Consider the following 6537-nt stretch of genomic DNA (forward strand, 5'->3'; position numbering starts at 1 on the left):
TTCAAAAAACATGTTTTCAGGATACATTATCCTCGAAGTAACTTATTTCAGAAAATTAAAGACCTGTAATATTCCAACTAAAACTAGTAAGTTACTGAACACAATGCTTAAAACCAAAAGATCATATTATTACTAATCATAAGTGCAGGAAATAAAAAGGCAACACCGGGTTTCGTCTTGAAAAGCCAAGATCCCTCCACCCAAGTATTGTCAGATGTTCAAAAGTCAAGATAACATGGGCTTCGTCTTGGAAAGTCAAGATCCCTCCACCCATGTATCCTATTATCCTAAGCTTACTTGTTCAAGACAGGAAAATAAAAATTGTTCAACAGCCATTACAACCCAACATCAAACCACAAACAAACACATAAACCTTAAAAAAAATTTGGGCTCAAGCTTTTTCTTTACCGCCATCATTGCCCAATTGATCAGCATCACCAACCGCCTTCACCACTCCCTTGATCGCCACATCCACTACCTCCTCCGCGACCTTCTCCGCTCCGCTCGGACCAGCTTCCTCCACCGTTTCCCCATTAAGCTCAACCAAGACCCTCTCCTAACCATCTACATCCCAGAAGGGAGTGTCCAGATCAGCTTCCTTCGCTTCTTTAGTCATCCTAAGCCGGGATTGAAATACGGAAACAGCAGTAGACTTCTTCGCCCCCTCCAAAGCCTCATAAACCTTTACCAAGCATTCAGCTTCCTGATGGACCAGTTCCTTCTTGGCCATTTACAGCTCCAGTTTCACGTCGTCCAGCTCTTTGATCTTTTTATCAAGAAGAATGGTCTTTGTGGTCCCTATCTTCATCAGTTCAGAGATGCGAGTGTGAGCTTCATGAAGTTCAAGGCTCATGGCAGAAAACCGAGAGGAAAGAAACTCAAGGCCCTACAAGGATAAAGAATCCTCAATATAAATTATCCTCAAGATATAGGAGATCATGACAAACTGAAAAGAAACCTGCTGAGTCTTACTCATAGCATTGTGGAAATCAACGTCGTGCACAGGAATGGACTCGCTGGTCTCTTGGCTCTTCCGTTTGTTAGAGCCTTTTGCTCGACTACCTTTTGGACGGGGGATGGAGCTAGAAACAGGTTCCTTCTTGATAGTGCTTCGAGTGGATACCATGCTATCAATGTCGTCAAGAGCAAAAGCGGGAGTAGACTTACCTACAAATGCATAGGTCAGTATCTATAAATTTCCTACTAACACCTCAAAACATTTCTTACCAGACATAACGGAACTCGCGGAAGGAGATGGTTCTTGAAGACCCGATTGGTAGCAAAACGTCCTCTCCTCTTTGTCAATAAGGAAGAAAGAGACAAGCTTATCCTCGGTTTCTCTGGTAGGAGGGGCAATCTTGAAAAGCTTCAAAGCTGCAAGAACAAAAAACATATCAGTCATAAAAGATATCGGTATATATCTCCAAGATTTAGTATCCTACTTTTGGAAACCCAAAGATAAGGAAGGGTATCGGGCCATGGAAGAGAATCTCTCCTGACAAAGAAAAATTGTCTCTTCCACTGGTCGTTGTTTTGAGTATTTTTCAATACGAGCGGAGATCGACCAGATTTGGTTTTAAGAAGGTATCTTGAAGACCCATGATTGCGAAGGTCGTATACTGAAGCAAGCTCTGAAAGGGTAAGATCGAGGACATGGTCAGCAATTAACCTCTCCAAAACCAACAAGGTCCTCCAAACCATCGGCATGGCTTGGGCATAACTCAGACCTGTTCTGGAAAAGAACTCGGTGGTGAAGGCAGGAAATGGAAACGAAAAGCCGATTTTGAATGGCAAAAACGGGAAGCAGATCCAGGTTTTAGAAACAAGATCAGAAGATAGAGCGAAATCAAAAGGTCAGAAAATAGTTCTGGCAAGAAAACAACCTCAAGACGGAGGGTTCGTGATATCGGTGTTTCCAAAATACATATCTCGTTCGCAGGACTTGCGAGGAGATTCTGAGACACGAAATCCTCAATACCGGAAGGAGAAAGTTTTGGACTCATGGTTTCGCGAAAATAAGAAGAATAAGGAGAAGAAAAGAATTACCTAGATAGAGAAGAAGATGGTAGAAATATTATCATCCGGGTAGTTATATGGACGGCCTAGGGTTTGGCGAGTCACCAACACGGCTGACACGTGCATTAAAAATCCACCACGCATGATTTAAAATTCAAATTTCAAAAATTTTACAGCTGTAAACCATATCTACAACTGTCAAATTTGGGGACAATTGTTAGGGCACGGATTTTCAGTATCCACAGCAAACATTATTCAAAAAAATTTAGGATGTGGTATCCTCTAAGGTAACAGGTATCCTAATTATACTATATAACTAACGTATTGTCTGCTACTTTCCTTGTTTACCAGGTCAAAGATAGTTGCGTAAATTCCCAAAAAACTCGCACTTTCAGTTAATAAAGCATGGAAATAAAGGAAGCGTGTTGATTGAAGGGCTAACGGCTAATTGGACTGTTTTCTTAGTTTCCTAAATTATAGACAATAGTTGTTAGACTTTGTTTATTATAAATAGAGCTCTAAACAATGATCATACACACACTCTAGCACTCGAGAACTTACTAGTACTCGCATTCTCTGTAATTACGATCAAGTTTGAGCTCCACACTTGTAATCACGTTTATTATTAATAAACCGGTGGTGACAGTTATCACCACCCAGGGTTTTTTTCTTGTTATCCTAAGGATCACCACCCAGGGTTTTTTTCTTGTTATCCGAAGGATAACATGTTTTTTCCTCGCAACAAATCTCTGTGTTCATACTATCTTTACAAGCACCTAGTCCCATTTTACTAATTTGGTTGTAAAATAACTTTTGTTAATTTTTGACCAAAACATATATATATATATATATATATATATATGGATCTATTACCATGTTCACTTATTCTGCCCAGACCAATTCCTTATCTGGATATATTGGTGCTCGTTTATGATGGCTTGGTTTGGGTTTGATTGCGGTTCCTTTCGGTCATTTTATTTGTTTGGTTTTCTCTTGTTTTTAAACCCTCACTTGTTTGTTCGTTTATTATTGCTTTTAACAATCATAACGAGATGAAGATGAATGAAATTGATAGATATAATACATAACATACCTTATAGATTTGGGTAATGGATCTTGGATGGAATGTGTGTACAGGTGGTTTGTGTGTATGGGTGTGTACAATGATTGGAGAATGATGATGGAATGATGAGGAAAAGGTTAAATTAGGGTTTCGGGGTTTAAATAGCCAATACCCAAAAGCTTTTAAGCCCAAATCACTCTTAAGTTCAATAATCCCTTAATTTCACCCACACTCTACATATTATTTAATTAATTTAATTAATGTTTCTCGAAACGATAATTAAAATAAACTGACCTACTTTATTTATTTATATAACGAAACGAAGACGTTACAAGTTTCTCCCCCTTAAAAAGGTTTCTTCCCCGAAACCTATCTATTACAGAAACAACTGCGGGTAGAACTTACTCATCTCCTCCTCTGGTTCCCATGTCGCATCAGATCCCTTGTGATGTTTCCAAATTACCTTAACTAAAGGGATAACCTTTTGACGAAGTTGCTTATCCTTATGGTCAACAATCTTGATTGGCTGCTCGATGTAAATCAATCGCTCATCTACCTCTATGTCCATTAGCGGCACGTGAGACGTGTCGTCTGCAAGACACTTCCTTAAGTGAGAGACGTGAAAGGTAGAGTGAATCCCTTCCAGTTCTACAGGTATATCAAGCTTATACGCCACTTCTCCTACACGGGCTATGATCTTAAACGGTCCAATATACCTCGGACTCAACTTTTCTCTCTTTCTAAAGCGAATGATACCTTTCCACGGCAAGACCTTAAGCATCATGTCGTCGCCAACTTTAAACTCGATCGGTCGCCACCACTTATCGGCATAAGACTTGTGACGGTCTTGAGCAGCTTTCATCCTTGCCTTGATTTGATCAAACCTTGAGGAGGTTTCTTGCACGACTTCCAAACTACCAATCTCTTTCTGACCAATCTCTCCCCAACATATAGGAGTTCTACAACGTGTACCATACAACATATTGAATGGAGGCATACCAATACTCGAATGATAGCTATTGTTGTAAGAGAATTCTGCTAAATGAAGATGATCATCCCAACTTCCTCCAAAGTCTAACACACATGCACGTAACATATCCTCAAGGGTTTGGATAGTCCTCTCAGACTTTCCATCTGTTTGAGGATGATACGCCGTGCTGATGTTTAATCTCGTTAACCTCCTCCAAAATCGGGAAGTAAATCGGGTGTCTCTGTCAGATACGATCGACAATGGCACTCCATGCTTCGTTACAACTTCTTTAATGAACACATTCGCTAACGTTTCTGACGAGATGGCCTCTCGTATAGGCAGAAAGTGAGCACTCTTAGTCAAACGGTCCACAATCACCCATATGGTATCATGATTCTTAGCTATACGTGGTAGCTTAGTTATGAAATCCATAGTGATGTGTTCCCATTTCCACTCAGGTATTTCTAGAGGCTGTAGCTTCCCATATAGTTTCTGATGTTCGACTTTAACTTGTAAACAAGTCAAGCACTTACTGACATAATCAACCACTTCGTTCTTCATACTAGGCCACCAGTAGTCTTTCTTCAAGTCTTGATACATCTTGTTAGACCCTGGATGAATCGAATATTGAGATTTATGAGCCTCGTCTAGGATTCGACTTCTGAGATTCCCATGGCGCGGGATCCACATTCGATCAAATCTGATCTTTACGCCTTGCATATTATCAATCAGCCTAGTTTGTTGCCCATAAATCTTAATTTTCTTTAAACCTTTCATCTGCAAGCAGTTCTGTCTGAACCTTGCTGATCTTCGTAAAAAGAGATCTGAGTTGACAATCAGTTTGTAAGACTTCCCGGTCGCTATCACTTCTCCATTCTTCTGACTTAAAGCATCGGCAACCACATTAGCCTTTCCCGGGTAATACTTAATTTCACAGTCGTAATCTTTAATCGACTTTAGACACTTTCTTTGCCTCATATTCAACTCTTTCTGCTCGAAGAAGTACTTCAAACTCTTGTGATCTGTATAGATGGTACACTTAGTTCCATATAAGTAGTGTCTCCAGATCTTAAGAGCATGCACTACAGCTACTAACTCCAGATCCTGCGTCGAGTACATACTTTTGTGAACTTTCAACTGTCTTAGCTTCCTAACTTACCGGCTTATCCTTCTTACTCTCGATATCACAGTCACCGAGTGGTGTTCATGTGTGTTAGCTGCTCAAGGTAGCTTGTCCATGAAGCCCCCGATGATATGCTCTTGTCATGTCTTAACAAATCTCGTCTCATGTTGGGAGATGTTGACACATACTATTCTAAAGCTACTGTTTATTATTTTATTATTATTATTATTATTTTTTATCCTATCAAGTCATGCCTCACATGACTGTCATCCACGCAAGCATTTATAGCATAATTCAATCCATAACACCATACTCAACCATTAGTCTAAATTTAAATTTAAACAATACGCATAAAATCCTTAATAGTCAAACATGACTTAAAACTTAAATAAAGTAAATCGTTCTTCTTGAACGCTCATTCTTATAACTTTTTCGATAGACAGGTAGCTCTAAGTCTGCATGTTCTTGCCTGCTTCTCCCACTCCTGCTTTAGGCTTCTTGCATTCGTAGGCCTTGTGACCACCAGCTCCGCAATTAAAACATTTATGGTCGTTCTTGCATTCCCAAGAGAGGTGCCCCATCTTCTCGCATCTGTAACACACTTTTGACCCCAACTTACACTTACCACCATGAGCCTTACCACAAGTCTTGCATAATCTCCTCTCCTCCGTCTTCTGCTTCTTATCCTTAGGATTCCACATTTGTGTACCCGGTCGTTTAGTAGGAGCAACACACTCCTTTTCTTTCTTCTCCACAGTTCTTGTATGGCCCTTAGTAGACTTTTCCCATTGAAGATTCTTTACTGCGGCAGCTACTGCTCGAGTAATGGCAGCTTGAATAGCAGGGTCGATCTGATTCTCTTCTTCACGTACGGTCATGCTTTCCTCTTCACTAGAGTCAGTAATCGGTTCTTCAAAGGGTATTTGGTTAACACGTTTCCCACCAAGGCATCCAGTGCACCCTCCTCGCTCAGCAGTCGTCTTAGCACCAGCCATTCGAATTCTAATGAAAAACACAACATCTTCACTTCAGGAACTATTTAGTACAAGGATTAGTAAAGTTGTAGGTAATAACAGTGGCCAGCTGGGATTAGCTGCTCACGTTACTTTCCGTGTCCTATACACTTCCTTTCATAAGTCTACATGTGCTTGGTTATACTTAAGGCAGTTAAACAATCAAACATTTCAAATATAAGCAAGTAATCTTATCTCTAACAGCTCATACAATTTTCTTACTTATCCCTACATTTTACATAAGGAAATTCACGTTCTTGAGCTTGCTTGAGTGACACATGGCGTTCTTTGACTAGCATCTTCTTTCTTTCTTCTTTTAAGTCCCATTCTATGTTCTAGTCTAAGCATGTAG

Source organism: Bidens hawaiensis, unplaced genomic scaffold (assembly GCF_021521415.1).
Source record: "Bidens hawaiensis isolate Kalapana, Puna unplaced genomic scaffold, B.hawaiensis_p1.1 tig00014405_1, whole genome shotgun sequence".
Classification (NCBI taxonomy): domain Eukaryota; kingdom Viridiplantae; phylum Streptophyta; class Magnoliopsida; order Asterales; family Asteraceae; genus Bidens; species Bidens hawaiensis.